The following is a 17,470-nucleotide window of genomic DNA, read 5'->3' as shown; positions in this document are numbered from 1 at the left end:
GTTTTTTTCTAGTAAATTAATAACAAGATGGGCATGTGTATTTAGCTATGCAGTTTCTTAAAAATATATTTTCTTATAGATCATCTGATCAGTGATCTGACAATACCCATGGAGAGGACCATGTTTCAGTTAGGCTGTGACAGCAACAGATTGTACATCTTACAATGTTACATATTGCTGCACCTTATCTTTGTTAGAGGACTAAACCTTTGTGTGCTGAAGCTGGTGCACTGGGCTTCTCACAGTACACAGTGGGAAGAGTGAAGAGGAGAAGTCCAATATACAAGGCATACAATGCTTTAACACATGATCAGAGTGGGGCTTTTTTGGTTTTGTTTTTCATTATTTAAGCTTGTAAAAGTTTCCATCACTTTTTACAGTGAGAGAGAGTGGATTGAGAGAAAAATCAAAAAGGTCCAATTTATTCACATAAGTCTTCGTCTGGTCATGCAATCTTATTAGGGATTTAGCTAATTCTCTGTTTGAAATTACTGTGGGTCAGTTATGAGGACACATTCTTGCTGAAGAGTGTGTTTGAAAATACAAACTGAGAATAACCTGTAAAGGGGCCAAAGAGCCTGCTCAAAAAAAAAAAAAAAAAAAAAAGTTAACAAAAAGTTGCTTTGAGGCAAAAATATATGTGCAACTTGAAACATGGTTTTATGGGCATTGTTACACAGCTGAATGCCAAAATCACAAAGCACCAGCCATAAATCCTCTTGCTCAGACTACTAAACAGATATTATTTCCAAACAGATAATATACAGTATTATTTATAGCATATCTCACCTGTAAATGGTGAGGACAGTGTTAGATTTCTTTCACAAGTAGGAGACCAATAATTCAAAAGCACCACAGGTATGTGGGAGTTAGTGTGAAGATCTGGTGTAGTGTGAAAGAAACAAATCATTTTGTTATTCTGCACAAGATATATACACAGTAAAATGATTTATTAAAAAAGGAACATATATCCTGCCCTCTAGTTTCCCCATCTAAATAATTTAAGAGTAAAACAATGAGAACATTTTAATTCTCTGATAACCTAACTTACTCTAAGTAATGATAACATTTCCGACTTTCTAGCTAATTTGCTGGGCTCCCCTGCTCCAGACATCAATGAACTTAATAGTCAAATTAATGAAAATGATAACAGAGAGCTTGCAATAACTAAATTCTAATTACATTTCTGCCCCTCTTCCTTCCTAAACATTAAATTTTCCTCACATTTAATTAACACTTCAGATCGCTTGTTTAGAATCTACAAATATAGTGAGACTTTAATGATCCATTATAGTGATGCTACTTAGTTTTCAATGACTTGTAAAACTTTCACAAACAGATCTGCAAATGAATTACATCCATCTGCTCTGCTGCAGCTGCAGGAGCAGCATTACATTGCATGCTGCTTTTTACTACATTTCGGACTTTCTCTTAACTTTAAGCCCATGTGTAAGCCAAACCGTCTCTATACCGATCATCAGAAGCCCAGCCAGGTTTCTGTAAAGGAGTCTTCAAACTTTACAGACATCCCAAATGTACTTTCAAAACATTCGGGTTTGCTTCACAGCTGAGCCACAGACCGGCTACACACTGCCCGAGCATCTTCGGCAAAATCGAAGAAACACTCTGCTGCGATTTCTCCGCCCGCCCGACCACACAGTTTGCAAAAGCCTGTTTAAATACGGAAGCATTTATCCCCCCAGAAACAGCAACAAACATCATATCACTGCCACTTCTCCCTTCCCGGGGCTTTCAGCACGTGTGTGCGAGCGAGGAGAGAGCAGTGCGTGCGAGCGAGAGCAGTAGAGGGGCGCATGAAATGGGAAGATAGGCTGCTCCAGAGGAGATTTTCTAATCTACACCTTCAAAAGCGTGACCTTAACTGCATTAAGAGTGTTAGCTCTATGAAGACAGCCAAGCATCAGGCTATGGTCGCTGTTATCTGTCAGCCATACAATAGCAGCATTGATAAGGCAGCAGCAACTGGCTTTGACAAGTGTGCTGTGCTAGCATTCCTCTGAAAACCGTGAAGGAAAAAGAAGGAGGGAGAGAGACAGAAGCATGAGGTGCCTTTTACTTTACCTGAACAAACTGTGGGGGTTTGTTTTTCCCTCTGAGCTGCCGGGAAGGATTCCGCCGTCTTCTCCCGCAAAGCTAGGTAGTTCTTCTTTCGCTTGCGGCTCGCACTTGGGGAAGACCACACAGCTCCAGCGAGGCTGCCTCTCTCCCCTAATCCCCACTCGAGTGTGATGACACACACTAACCCCAACCATCTGTTGAAACACGTCCTCAAGCACTCAGCACAGTGGTGTGTCAAGACGGGCTGCCCAATCCAATCGCTGGGGCTGGGTGGCTCTTAAGGAGCTGGAGGCAGAGACAAGGGCAGAAACTATAGGGTTGAGAACTCTTTAGCAAAGTAACCTGAGATTTTGAGAAAGAGCTGCTATTGAAAAAAAGAGCAGAAGGGGGAGGTACTAGCGGGAAGGTAGAGGGAGTGGATTACTCTGGTGGCCAGTTGTGTTACTTCTCACAACTCCTAGTATTCCCAAGGGACCACTGCGACCCCCCCCCCCCCACAGTGGGATGCACAGAAGCACAAGAGCAACACTAAAATCTTTTTTATGGCAGGTCTATTGAGGGCAATCTCCTCTGAGAGACGCTTTTCTGAAAGAGATAAAAGATGCTGCTTGAGATCCTGATAAAGTGCTAATGTGGGAGTCGTTTGCACTGCAATGTGACATTTGCATCTCGAAATCCCAACGCTCCCCCATGCCCCGATTACCCCGTGGCTGCTTCCAGCCTTCCCTGGGGGAAAGGCAGAAGGAAAAGAGCGGGGGGTGGGGAGAAGAGGGGGGGATTCAAAGGGAAAATATTTATACTTTTACCTTAATATCTGCAAGCCCTTACCACAAGCCTGCTCTTCCCCCGACTCAAGTGCAAATAAATGCGCCCCTAGGCATGCCGAGCGGCACGCTCATAGCCTGCACCGTAGCTGCTGCAGCCCCTGCGCGCCCGCGGGGCTGCTGCGACAGCTCCGGCCGCCGCGCCCGGGCTCCGCGCCGGGGGCTCCGAGCCGGGCTCTTCCCGCGCCCGGCTCCCCGCGGCCCCCTCCCGGCAGCCCCCCGAGAAACGCTGCCGCCAGCCCGCTGCTTTCCCCGCTTCCTGCACCGCCGCTCCTCCCCCCCGCCTCCGCCCCCGCACTTTCTTGCGGGATGTAGCCAGAAAGTTTAAGGACTCGCTGTCCCTCCCCGTCGGGACTCGGCAGCCGCGCATCCCCCAGCCCCGGGGGCCGGGCGCTCGGGACAGTGCCTCGGCAGCTCTGGGCTGTGTCTTAGTCTGTTCCTCAGTTTCCCGCAGCTACAAAGCAAGGATTATCACACCTTCCTCCCTTTCAGGGACACTGCCAGGAAAAATTCACTAATTTACAGATGTCCAGGAAAGATAGATAAGCGACACAGAAAAAGTTGCTAAGTGCCAAAGAAACAGTTCTTTCCTTTCCCCTCCCTGAAATAGGATAGTTTGGAAGAAAGACTTAAAAACTCAAGGGCTGTTACCTCGTTAACAAGTGCCTGACTTGACACTTGCATTAAATCTACATTTCACGTTATGACAGATGTATTTTCTTTGAACTAAAAAGGAGGAACGTCGTTTTGACATTAAAAGTTACTCTGAAAGTGTTAACATGCATCTTGAAGAAAGGTTTGCAATTGTGAAAAGACACACTCTACCCAGATATAAAAGCCATATGAAAGCCCTGAAACGTTGATTTGGCTTGCTTGTTCTTTAATACCTTGCACAAGGCTATTTCAGAATCACTAGTGGCAAACTGAATATTTAACAAAACGTGAGATTAAAAAACTGTGATTTGTGCCCATCAGAGCTGACCTGTAGGAGGAAGAAAAAAGGAAGAAACACAATAGTCATGATTACATTTGCACAAATTCTTCCCAAAAATGATTATATGGTGTCTGTTTCAGCCTATTAAATTGAAACTGCTTTAACAGATTTTGATTATTCACTAATACACTACTTCCTAATCTGCTAATTCCTGATAAATAAACCACTAAATATAAATATTTTCGACAGCACTATGTGGTGAAGTAGAGATGCAACTACTATCCCTGGGGCATCATAAGATTCTTAACATGCCAATTATTGCTTCAAGGCAAGGGTTTGGCTTGACTGTGTCTTATTCTAGTAGACTGTGGTCTGTAAACAGGGTGGATAACCTCACACATTTGGAAAGCCCTGGAGACATTATGAAACTAGTTTGCATTCTCTTTTTACCATTACTGCATTACTTTTTACCATTTTTGTATTAATAACTCTTCATTAAAAATGCAGTCAGAGATGTGGAATATCAAAAAGTCACAAAAAATGTGCTACATGAATGTGTACTGTGTACTGAATCATTGCCTAAACTGTTGCTCAGCTCAAGACTCTACTATTTTATATTGGTGAGATGAGATGTAAACTAAATATGATTTAAACTCTAGATACTTCTAAGCAACATGAAAGGCAATTACGTGCAGTATGATTTTTAATGTAGTGTTTATATACAATGACATACATTTTATCTGTATATAAATATACATAAATGAGATATTGAGCATTCATATAATGTACAGGCCCAATTCTGTTATTTTTTATGCCTGCATAAATCATGCATGTCTCTGCTGATGTTTATTAGATCAAAATAGTGTATAATTGACATGGTTAAAATGACCCCTAATTGTGTGTTTTGTTCACGGACACGTGCATGCACACACCTATCTTCAAAGACTATTGAACCACTTGGAATACAAACTTTCATCTCCAAAGCCAACATTAGCAATAGCCCTCAAACATTGTGCACGATCATGTTTTCACATAAAAGCTGCTGCTGATGTTGCAGGGTAATTTAACCGCTACTCTTATGACTGCAGCCAGATTTAGTTTGCTGTGACAGTTTATAGCAGACTTTTCCGCTGCTTCTCCTCTATGCAGCCTGCCATCTGCAAAGAGTTTAGGTTTTAAAAGCTGACATGAAAGCTGCGCGGGAAGAGCTGTACCTGAAATACTGCTAAAATAATGCATCATAAAACACGTTCTCAAATTGACTCTCGAAACTGTGAACTCCTACTAGGGTCAGCCTGACCCCACTCAGATAAGGCTCGTAACAACATGAATAATGCATTACTGGAAGTAACTCAAGACAATCCTAATATGAAAGATTAATTGTAGGTAATTGTGATATTGAGAAATAGTCACTCCTGTTTTGTTCCCACAGTTAACATGTCCCTTACTTATTAGCGCCAATTAGTTTCCATGGTAACCAACGAGCCGCCTTGAAGCCAGGGTGCTGAGCTTCACTCATCTTTGTCTAGGCTGAACTCACTACCTTTCCTCCAGCACAGATGGCCTTGGCAGTTGAGTTTTGTGTGTCTGCGCAGACATATGCACACATTCACACACGTGCACGTGCTTCTCTGCTCATGAACCTTGGGTAATTCTCAACTCCCACGTTCGCAGCTCTCGAAAGTAATTAAACGGCATTTTTCATGGTTCGTGCAGCAACCTCCATCTACCTCCACTGCTGATACAAACAGGATCCGCTTCTGATTTCCTTGAATCTCTTGAAGTCCACGCAGAATTCAGTCAGATCTGGAAGTTTTTATATAAGAAGAGAAGAGGTTCTACTGTTTATTACAACACAGATAAAACTGCACCGACAAGTCCAAGGTCAAATTCTAGCCTAAAACATACACACACAGGAGCTCATGTTGGTACTGATGAGACAGAATAAAAGGTCTGTAAAATCCTGAGTGACAAAAGGTGAGCAGGGAATGACCAACCAATGTTCCTCTCTAACGAACCTGACGAAAGGCAGGTTCAAGAAAGCACGTAAAGAGGTGTTTCTTTGCACAGTGCATACTTAAGCCGGGGAGCTCCTTGCCACAGGGTGCTGTGGAGGACAAAAATTTACACGCACTCAAGTGTTTGGGCAAGTTCAAAAAAAGAAAATCTACTCATAGCAATTAAGTACAAATACATAGCTTCTGGTGCAGCGGATCCCTTAATTGCTTGGGCAGGATTCTGGACAAGTATCATTTTATGCTTGTCCTATTCTTATACTCTACCCAGGCACCTACTATTGGCCACTGTCGGAGATGCCTAGCACATCCATGATTTAATGGGGTGCAGCTGTTCTTACTCTCTTATCAGAATTTAGCCACTGGTAGTTTTCGGGCCCCATTCCATGTAGTATAAGAGAGGTGAATTCCTTTAAGAACTTCGGCCAAGATTTTAATAGGTTAGCTCATAAATCCATATTTAGGAACCTAAGTAAAAATGGTCTGATCAAAAGTATTGAGGATACAGCAGCTGCTACTGAAATCGGCAGTTAATTTTACTTTTCTCCATATGCAGGCATTCCAAACCCAGACAGGGGCTCATGCAAAATTTGGGTGCTAAGTCCGAAATTATCATCTGTGCAAAAGCCTGCTCAGATGTTTTCTAACCTGGACTCACCTAAATTCCACAGATTCATGGCTTTTTAAAAGCATTCCCCAGGCACCTTGGTGCATTCCCCTGTGCTGAATGCCCATGCCCAAGGCCAAGCAAGATTCAAGAGTCTGGCATTTCTCCACTTCAGTCCCCTGAATTGCTTCACTGGGCTCTCACAGTACACATAATAAACTCTGAGAGGCTTGGGTGGCAGTTAAAGACCAGAACTTTCACCTAAAACCATTCTTCAAACCCATTCACCCAAACATAATATTCTAACAATGACTGGTCTGTGTAAAAATATGATAAGGCTACCGTGCAAAAAACAGTGAAAGATTCAGTGGGTCACATATAGAGTGAGCACAGGAAAGAGCAGGATTCTGTATCCTAGAAGTGTGCCTGCTAGTTTAAGCATCCCAGAACATTTTTTTATATTTTCTCCAGTAATAAAATGTATTTTGAAATATAGCACGTACTTTGCCAGTATGAATCCATACATATGATAGGTACGAAGGACTGCTTTAGAAATATGTTAGGCGTGCAGTTCCAGACTCATGATTACCTGCCTGTTCCCAGCTGTTGTGGGGTGGAAGAGTACAGCCTTCTTTAATTTTTAAAGGAAACTTTCTTGCCCTCCTCTAGCTTTCCTGAAACAGAACTGGATGGTATGGAAGTTAAACCCAACTACAATTTATCTCAGGACTGCAGTACTAGAAGTAGTCTCCCTGAGGGATAACTAGAAGAGTGGATAGAGTGCAGGTGAGGCAGACAAAAGTTCATAATTGACTCAATTTATCACAGGGCTTTACGATTTGTCAGATTGTTGTCATCACTATCACTCACCCCAGAAGAAGATTAATGGTTGCAATGATTGTCAGTCCCAAATTTGTGTTGCTTTACTTACATCCCACTCCAAAATAGTTTTTCTCTTCAATTACTGTTTCTTCTAAGGTAGCTCCCTTATTAGTGGTTGCATAGTAATTTAGCACCAAGCAAGGCCATTTCAATAATAAAAAAAGGCCAAATTTCCCACCCTAGCAGGAGACCTGGTTAAATTTGTCTTAGTTAAATTTTTTTTTTAATATCCCAAAATAAAAAAGAAGAAAAAAAAACAACAAATGAAAACCCCACATATTTGTCATGTCATGCTTAGGGAAAAAGAAAACATAGCCAGCAAAAGTTTTTCCAAGCTAGAGCCTAATATGACGATTTAATGCACTGAGAACTGTGGTTCTTCTCTTCTCGGCTGCCAGTTGGCCAAAAATTCAACTGCAGCGCAGTAAACAAGTGATCGGTGAGTCTGGAAAGAGCTTGACACACCAGACACTTGGAAAATAGAAGCAAATAAAGGCAGGAAAACCAACAGACGTAAACCAGTCAGCACAAGGTAGGTGATCCCAGGTTCACCAGTAGGGAAAGTGCAAAGGGGAGAGTATATATGGAGTCTATAAGGCTTTAAAGTGTGAGAACTCACTGAGCAATGTGCTCTCATAATTTGTGCTGACTTCACATTTTTGGACAGAGTTCAATTTCATTACAGTAAAATTTTGAGGTAAACCATCCAATACTTAACAAAAATTGAAAAAATGCCAGCATCTGAGAATCTAGAATGTCTCACAGGCTTTTAGTGTTAATTGTTAGTAAACTCGGGACCAATGGTTATCCTTAAGTCCCTTCCTCTTACATAATTCTCATCTTTGCTCTCAATCTCTCAAAACTTCCAGCTTGAAAAAACTGCAGTGACAAAGAATGAAGGACTTGAATGACTGCTATGTTAAACTTACCAAACTCAGTAAAACTTTTATTATGAAGGTTCAATCTTACCATTTCCCTCTTTGAGTATGCCTCTAACACTGCATATAGTCAAGGTATCACTTGCCTAAAAAAACAGTTATGTTCATGATGTTTTTCTGGACAGAGCGTGGGAATACACATAGTTTAACATACAGATTCATTTTTTCCTAGCAAGTCAAGGAACCAATAGCCCCTGTTGCCCTTTTATTTTTATAACAACAAAACATCAAGCAAATCCCAAAACACTTGGGGAAAATATTTGAATTAACCCCTTTGTGTTCTTGTCTCAAACATAATGCTGAGAATGTTTGGGAGCAGAAGGACCAGACACATTGCAGTGAAACCCCTTTAGAGCTGTTTTATATGGTAGCAGGGACTGTTCAGTCACACTTCTTTAGTCCCCTTTAAGAAAAAGGGCCAATATGGTTAGGCCACTTCTTATATGTAATTAACTTCAGAGTGCACCTGCTCAGGCAATTAGTCTCTGGGGAGCTGGCACCTCACATAAGCACCTACAACTAAACAGGCAGACTGATGGCAGCTGGGATGGCCGACAGTCTCACTCAAGAACCTATTGACCATAAGCCCTGAAGCAGTCATAACACCTAAGGTAGACATATACAAAAGGTCAGAATACAGCCCCAGCTGATAAAAACAGTGCTAAGGTGGTAGTCACATTCTCCCACTATATGGGAGAATGTGTTTTTAGAGCCAGGTTTTCCTGGTATTGTCTGAGGTGCAGCTGGTACCTTCTCCTACACATGGGAATGGCTTCAACACCAAGATCCAGCCCTAAATAAGAATGTATAGACATGTATAGATATCAGTGTATAGAATTATATATATAATTCTACAGCTAAATTCTTGTTGCTAGACCTAAATAAAGGACATTCCATTGTCAAAACCTCTAGTTCACCTCCTGAAAACCTCTATTGCTCACTTCTGGTGTCAGTAAAAAATCTCATTGTAGAGAAAGTTGAAAAAGTGAGTACAGTGTAAAAACTGAAATACTGTATTGGAAAAGGCTGAGGGGGAACAGTTACCTTGGGGTGGAGAGCTGCTGGAAGACACCATGTTCACATCGCAGGTCAGAACAATCCCATTGTATATATAAAAAGTCCTAACAACAGGTGCTAGTCCAGTACTAATGCTGATGGGGATCTTCAGTGATAAAAAGAAGAGAGATGTCATTTCTTTCGAAGCAGAGCCAGTTTTAGGGAGGTATGAGGGTTGCCATGCAGGCATCTACTAGGTCTGTCAGAGCAGCAGTTGGCTCTCCAGTATTGACCAAATGTAATTGTGCTGTCCCAAGGATGAAGAAAGGGTAGGCAAGATTCAGTGTTGTAGTAGTGGCAGAAAATCTGGGGGAGAAATGATGGAAAATGCCATGGTACTTTGGGGAACAAGGAGGCATTAGTCAAATTCTGAGAGAGTAAAAGAAGCTGAGGGGAGTCAACAGGGAAGTTGAGCAGCTCTTGGTGAAGAAGAGGCTACAAGGAATTGGAGGGTCTTCAACAGTGGGGAGAGGTTTAGGAGGGGTTATTGAGAGGTTTTAGGGAGGTAATTGGGGTAAGGGGGTTCTAGCAGAGTGAGATGCATTTCAGGGAGGTTTTGGTAAAAACGGTGTGTCTGACAAAGGACGCTGGGCTGCTGAGCCTGCTGGCTGCAGCATTTCTGAAAGGCTCTCTGCGCACAGAGGTCTCTGCTCCTTGCTGCTCTTTCTCTTCAACTTTTTTGGAATAGAAGGGTCTTGTTCCCCATCCTCATGGCTTCCCCCTTTCTTTATAGCTACCTATAGCTCTCCTCCACCACCCTTTAACACAGAAGTCATGCTCCCTGTCTCTACTTAAGCAGTCCCTTGTCACTTCCCAGGCTGTTACCACTAAAGAGAAAGGGACACAGAGGAGAGGAAAGGGGCAGGATTGAAAGGGGCAGATTGGAAGCCTTTCTGGAAAAGAGTTTGCTGTGCCTGATGGTGCCATGGGGCTGAGTAGCCCTTCCTTCACTTCTCTTCATCTCTCTGCTCTCTGCCAAAGCAAAACCTACTGCAGTAGCAATGGGAAACTCCTAACAGAAAGTTCCTTCTGCTCTCCTTAGTCTGACACTTACCCAAATTCTCCTCTTATAGCAAACATAATTATTGTTTACTCTCAATGGTAATTTAGGGCACTGAATCTTTTCCAAGTTTGTGTCAATGAAGCAGAATTTTAAAAGGTCTGTAGCACAAAGTTGTAATATTTGCCTGACTTTTATTTTGTTTTTATCTAAATTCCACATTTGGTTGAAGGGAGGGAAAAACATTTTTCCTCTCCCTTCACTGTGGTACCCATCAGTGGGAACGTAGAACCATGTAAAAGCCTTAGTTAGAGTAGTATAAAAAGCAGAGCCATTCTCACTTCTGTATAGTCCTAGGGAATCTGGAATTTGGAATATTTTTTATAGCTGGCATATTCTGCTTCCAAGGCTGTACATAGTTCTAAAAAGAGGTCAGAAATGCCATTTTGCAACTAGTTCTGGTAGTTTCAAAATTTGTTTTCATTCTACGCATGAATAAATCCAAGGCCTTTCTAACATTTTCTTCAAACTGTATATTATCAGAGAGTCATTTTTATACTGAAAAAAATCCAGAATTTGTGACAGATTTGCAGTAAAGGCAATGGTCGGACATGCAGTTCCAATTCCCAGCTCCAGAAAGGTATATAGCAGCTTTGCTCCTACTGCAGATGCAGCTTTAGAGTGCAGGTTCACATTCGGCTTAAAACAGGTTGCCAAAAGAAGACACAATCGAGCCTTTTCCCCTGCCCTGCTTCTCCAGGTGTTTCTCCTGCTGACTTCTTTACATAAACATTAGCTGACCTTTTTTTTTTTCTTATTTTTTCCTTTTTTTGTAGTTATGGACTTGCTAGTGCTGACACAAGACAAGGGACAGAACTGTATAGCCAAGGGAGAAAAGGAAGAAAGGACTTCTCCTTTCAGAGGCAGTCTCATCTTAAATGGCCTTAAGCTGATCTTAAAATCACATTTTGGAACTCACACACACTCCAGGCAAGTCAGACTGGAGAAACCTTACAACTATCTTCTGCTGAAGCATGGCTATAATGACAGAAAGTACTCTAATAGTGGGTAATTGTCCTACTAAAGTAGATCAGACTTGTCACTGAGATGCTGAATTACCTCAAGAGGGAATCATCAGAAGACAAGCACTTTTATTAGATACTATCCCAGATGCTATTTAAACCCCTCTCATGAGCAATAAAGAAGTTTTTGGCGGAGTTGAGTTCGTTTGCCTCACAGTGTCCAAAGCAGACTCAGACTGTGATTATTGTCTTGGCCATAGCTGCTTTGGAGATTTGGGGAGATTGACCTTTCCTGTCATGAAGATAGCCTGACATGGGAGCACCATAAATAGCCTTGACTTGTGCTGGAGACACATTCTGTCCACGGGTGTCCTTTGAAGTCCCCTTTCTTTGTGTGCCCAGAAGGCCAACATGGTATCTTCCACGTAAATGCAAGAAAGGGTTTTTAAACCCGCCTACACATCATGATTTGCCTTGTTATCATGACTTTGCTTTATAGGTGGTAAAATGGTCTACCTGAAATTTCTGAGAAGAAAAGTTGTCTTTTGTCTTTTTGACTTGTCTTTTGCTGCATTTAAGATTTTCCTTTTTAGCTGAGAGCTAATCCAGTATCTCTGAGCAAAAATAAAAACCTTTGACCCTGTAGTCTTTCCAGAAGCAGCTGACAGCCTTAACTTAGCTTTGTGCTTTTACAGCCTAACCCCATAGTTGGACCAAACAGACAGAAAGTTTCACTGCAATGAATCAAGCTTATCCTTCTACAAAATATTCTTTCATGCAAATTAATCTGCATGTAAGTCTTAAGAGATCAGCAGTACCTGAATCATACATAATAATATAATTGATCAATAGCCATGTCACAGCACTAATAATAAAGATATGCTAATAAACAACACATTAAAGCTAACTACAGATCTTGATCACTGCCTGTCTCATCTTCAGAAGTAAAAAAACCACCAAGCCAAAGTAATGGAGTTTGTCTACTATTTTAGAAGTAGTTTAAGCTAGAGATCTGATCTGTTCTCTTGTCATCTTTCTTTAATTTAAGAAAATTAGGAGAGAGGTATTTGATTGAATGACAGCAGTTTTTGACACATTATTAGTCATTTTTAGCAATAAACCTTTCTACTTGTGGTCAGTTACTTATTAAAATTAAAATCAGTCATCTTTAATGGAGAGAGCTTAGTTTCATGTAGATTTTTCCAATTTGAGTGTTACTCCTGAAATTAGCACAACCTAAAACAGCTTGTGTTAACTCTTTCTTATGCTAAACAGCCCTTGTTAGTTTAACAGAACAAAAGCTTTGATTGTAAGTGCAAATATGTGTGAGAATCTAGAGTCAAAGTACTTTGGTGGCTTTTTTTCTGAATGACTTGCTTTGGTGCAGGTTTCCAAATAAAGATTTAATTGCACCCACTTGCATCAATTACAATATCAGAGAACAGAAGTTATAAAAACAGAAGGTGCATGCACAATGGCTGTTTCACAGTCTGTTTTGAAAACAGATTAAGCACAGTTATAATGATCATTCCTTCAAAAGAATTTAAAGATGATCAGAAACAGAGCACACTGTGGATTTTAATTCAAAACTCAGTCTATGATCATTCTATCCATCCATCATGGCCTTGCCCTTCATAACATTCAGCAGAATAGTTAAAGAAAGACTTAATAGGGGGGCAGATTTCAAACCAAGAGAAAAATACAGTTGCAATACCCAATTCTAAATACTGTGGTACCTGTGGGTGATCTCATTCTTCAACTCACACTTTGATATAATAACACTGTACGTATAACTTAGCAAGTCATTCTAACAATTACGATACTCTTCACAGATCACTCAGATTTGAAAATATCGGTAAAAGTCCAAAGAGAAATCTAACTCCCATATATGTGGGAGTGTATTGACTTCCTTTGTGACTCTGGAATTTCATTCACTATCTCAAGATAACCAAATAATAAAAATAAAATTATATCAAGAACAGAGTACCTTATATTTTGAATGTTAATAATCACAGTGACCTTCGTTTAGACCATATAAATTCCCTGAGAAATATGCTCATACACATTTTATAATATAGTATATATTGTGAAAAAAAAATTCATATCAATAATATTTTTGAAGAACATGGGCCTAAATTTGAACCTCACCTACGAAAATTAAAAATGTTTAATTAATAATGCTCATTAATCATTAGATCAAGACATGAGCATATATCAGCTCCACAATATATTCATTGGTAAAAAGTCAGGAAAATCTTGAAAAATGTTGAGAGAGTTGATATAATGACCATTGAAAGAATGCTTTTATGAATATAATGTATTGATTAAGTTATTTCATCTTATTTATGCAAGGATTGCATTTTCTGAAGTTCATTATTTTCACCAGAAGAGTGACACTACAGACTTCCCAGAAAAGGCCCTTCACATAAGATTTTTTTGTGTGTTTCTTGAAGACTGTTTTCTCACAGTTTAATTCAGATAGATAATTTTGCAAAAGCAGCACTCACTGCTGAGAATGCTTCCTAACCTGATTTAAGCCTCAGTTGTTGTCCACTGTGTGAGAACTGGACCACTCTGACCTTTCCTGAACACATGCAGTCTCTCAGTTGTCCCTAAAGCCAGGAAGGGGCCCTCCACTGCCTGGCTGATCAGCCTCAGATCTACTTCCTACCTTCCTGCATCTGACACAAAATCCAGGAAAATGGGAGAAGCACTAACACCACAATTTCCCAAAACTGGGATGGGGAAATAAGAGACAGAAGCTAACAGAGACCTTTCAGCTGCTTGGAAAACCTCTGCTTGCCTGTTAACTTACTCCGAGGAGTACCCCAGTTTTAAGAATGCGGAAGCCGTTCCCCCATATCGATATAGCACTTGCACAGAGTTCCCTCTGCAGAGAATCTGTCCCAATATTTTTGAAGAGTAAACTACCTTGCTGGAAAATTTGCTGCTTCTTAAATTTTCTTTTCTTTTTTTTTTTTTACTCTCCTAAATCTTAAACCTGAATTCTAACAGTAGTTTAAATCACTGCAAATTTCTCTGAGGGGATTAAGCATTTTAATCATACTGACATGAAAAATATCTCACAATCTATTTATTGTGTAATCATGAATAAAAATTAAAACCTTCCAAAAATATTAGCTAATTCAGAGTATCAAGGACACCTGTTAAGGACATTGAAGGATTAGCAATTACAGCCAAAGATAGCAAGGTGGCAAATTCAAACACATTACAAAACCTTTCTAGGAAGAAGAAAACCGCTGTGGTTTTACAACAGATCATATTTCTGTGCAGTTCTGTCAAGGTCTTTTTTTATATTCCAAGCAGTCTTGGAAACAGATTTAGAAATCACCTACATCTCACTGCAAGTTCAAGTACTGGCCTGACAGGGATGCTGATGGACGTCTCCTCCACGGTCTTTGCTGAGCCAATTTGCATCCCTGTGCTCTGACACACGGCTGGCTGTGCACACAACCGGTGTGGGGTGTGCACACCGAGATGAGCTGCTTCGTGCACCAAATGTTACTGCGGGAAAGATACGCCGAAAACTCTCTTGCATGCATGGAGTTGGAACTGCGGACACATTTCGTTCGTGATAGAACTACCCCCAACAACTAGCAGCAGCTCTCTCAGGTTTCAGGCAAAAACGTCTCCCTGCGTAATCCTAATTGACCTATTGCCACAAGTGGGAAATTGTGTGTGGTGCCCTAGGTGAGAAGGGCCACATGACACCAAGCAATTTCTCCTAACTTCTGTGTGTGGCAAGGAAGCTAAACAGATCTTAGACATACTTTGGTGTGAGGAACAGGACGCCTGTCCCAGTTGTACCCCAGGCAGGTTAAATTCCTGCACTGATAGAATGAGCACAGGCCAGGCAAGTGCCACATGTCTAATGTTACCACTGCAATCACAACTTTAATTGTTTCCTCTCACTTTCACACTCTCCCCAGACCGTTTTGCTATTGTTCTCCTTGTTTTAAATGCCTGTGCTTTAACCCTGAAATAATAAACAGAATTCTGGGAGAAGGATACATTGGTTTAGAGAGGAGGTGACCGAGTAACTCGGACAATCTTTGAACAAAAGAGCAGAATTTCACATGAAATCATCTATTTGTTTTAATTACCTGGTATTATGGGGCAGAAACATTCAAAGTCAAATGCCCCAAATGAGGCATGGAAATCCATATTTGGATAGATAAACAATTGGCCTGTTTTTCAACAGTGCTGAGCATTGCTGTGCCCTCTGCCTTCTAAGAGATTAGCAAATGGCTTCCAGGAGATTTGCAGTCACTCACTCAGGCAAGTAAGTCAGTGTCTCTGATGAGCCAAAAATCTAGTGTAAGTGAAAAGCAGGGACAAGAACTAGCTTTGGGAAAGACCCTGGTGTAGAAGAGTTATCCAATTCATGCCTGTGCATTTCCAGAAAATGCAGTGAAAATTGTGGCTTTGTCCCCCAAGTAGTGCTTAATTAACTTCCTTAAGACATAGAACCAATGAAACATGAAGGAAAAGCATCTGAATTAATAAAGGACAGTGGCAAAGCGGAATAGGGAGAACATATTGGAGCTGCAGCAGAACAGAAAGGAACATAGATACATTTTGCTAATCAAACAGTGAAGCTAACCTCTGGGGCAGAAGAGCAAGGTGCTACACTTTAAAAATACTTTGTAGAGGGTTTCTCAGATTTATAGATTTAGGGACAAGTCCAGCATGACAATGCTGGTATATGGCCCGGGAAATTGCTCTGAATTCACACCCATGCCACACAGCAGAATTAGAATCACAGTCTCTGGGGAACAGCTCCCTTTTCGTCAAAGTATTTAACAAATAAATTGCCAGGAACTGAAATCCAGTGGAAATAGCAGTTCCCAAACTAAGACTCACCCTCTGGGAAAGAAGGGGGGAGTGCAAGAGGTACTGACAGGGCTGCAAGCAGAGATGAGTGGCTATAATTTTGATTGTTATATGCTGTATGAGTTTGGGAGGAAAGGGGAAGAGAAGGGTCATGAATGGTAGAGTTCACTTGCGCGAGGGGCACGGGAAAAATAGTTTGGGAAATGCTGCAGCTTTTTTTTCAAATCCCCTATTTTCCATTGTTACTTCTTTGAACAAAAGCAGCCCGTGCAAAAACAAAGACTTATAACTAAATGTCCTGACGCATATTTCCTCATCTTAGTATCAAATATCTCCTGTGATATTTGTAATTCTTATACCTTAAATAGAAATGCTTGAACACAGAGCTCATATCCTGGTTTCTCAGAAAATGACATCCTCTTCCTACTTGCCAGTTTCCCACATCTCTCTGTGTTTAGCGCTGGTGGCCTGCCTTTCCCCACCATTGTAATAGTTGTTCTCTTTTCCAGCAGCCACAGCCTCACATTCAGTAACCTTTGCCCTTTCAGTCGATCAGAGCCAAGATGCTACCTTTAGAAAACTAATGTACCAGAGAAAATGGAAGTATGAGGCTGGGTAACCCAACGTGCTGTTATCTTACCCTGCTTGTAACTAAGGTTAATTTTCTAGAATTCACTCTGTGAATTTTAAATTCAGGGATGATTTTCTGAGGGAACCAAATGTTTTGGTTCCCTCAGAAACCAGAGACTTGAGATCTCCTTACCAGCACAGTCCCTGTAAAAATGAACTTCTACCAATGTGGCAAATTTGAGGCAGAACAAATATTTACTGAAAAAGAATGGTACTCTACCTGCAGGTTTCTTTGAAGTCTTCTTGTCATTACTAGGAATTTCATCTTGCTATCCCCAAAATCAGCTTTCTGGCTGACACAAGAGAGTTTCACCTTCTTTTTGATCATACAAGTGAAGCCATGTGGAAATGATTGAGAGTGACGTCACGAGTTCAGCATTATGATTTAAATTTGGGATCAAGCAGGAGGAGGGGAAAAAAATTACATGCATCCATGATTGCTGTGTTTGGGTCTTTCAGATGCAGGCTTAAAAAATAAGGTCTGGTCTCTGTGAATATGAAAAGTACCATGGGATCTTTAACAGAAACCATTATTTGCCCTGATATTTATAGCCAAAATATCTGTTTCTTCCCTGGTCTTTTATTGTTTATGCAACAAGGCACTTTTTGATTGCTATTATCAGTAGCAG

General features: G+C 41.0%; 1 protein-coding gene and 1 long non-coding RNA gene across 7 annotated transcripts in view; both read right to left on the bottom strand.

Moving 5' to 3' along the window:
• The window catches only part of SULF1 (sulfatase 1), a 129,589-nt gene extending 126,608 nt beyond the window's left edge, over positions 1 to 2,981 (bottom strand). For 5 of the 6 annotated variants that reach the window (XM_067290537.1, XM_067290539.1, XM_067290541.1 and 2 more), the window contains exons 1-3: positions 2,886 to 2,981; positions 2,083 to 2,364; positions 790 to 882 (exon numbers count right to left, since the gene is read on the bottom strand). The gene's annotated coding sequence lies outside the window, so the exon portion shown is untranslated. The remainder of the gene's footprint in view (positions 1 to 789; positions 883 to 2,082; positions 2,365 to 2,885) is intronic. The other variant, XM_067290538.1, reaches the window with a different exon arrangement.
• A 2,641-nt stretch (positions 2,982 to 5,622) lies between these two features.
• LOC106484609 (uncharacterized) overlaps positions 5,623 to 17,470 on the bottom strand; it is a 104,726-nt gene continuing 92,878 nt past the window's right edge. The window contains exon 3 of the long non-coding RNA XR_001292593.2: positions 5,623 to 5,643. This is a non-coding gene — a long non-coding RNA (uncharacterized lncRNA). The remainder of the gene's footprint in view (positions 5,644 to 17,470) is intronic.

This window comes from Apteryx mantelli, chromosome 2, assembly GCF_036417845.1.
Source record: "Apteryx mantelli isolate bAptMan1 chromosome 2, bAptMan1.hap1, whole genome shotgun sequence".
In the NCBI taxonomy this organism is placed as follows: Eukaryota; Metazoa; Chordata; class Aves; order Apterygiformes; family Apterygidae; genus Apteryx; species Apteryx mantelli.
This window is presented reverse-complemented; position numbering and strand designations above follow the sequence as displayed.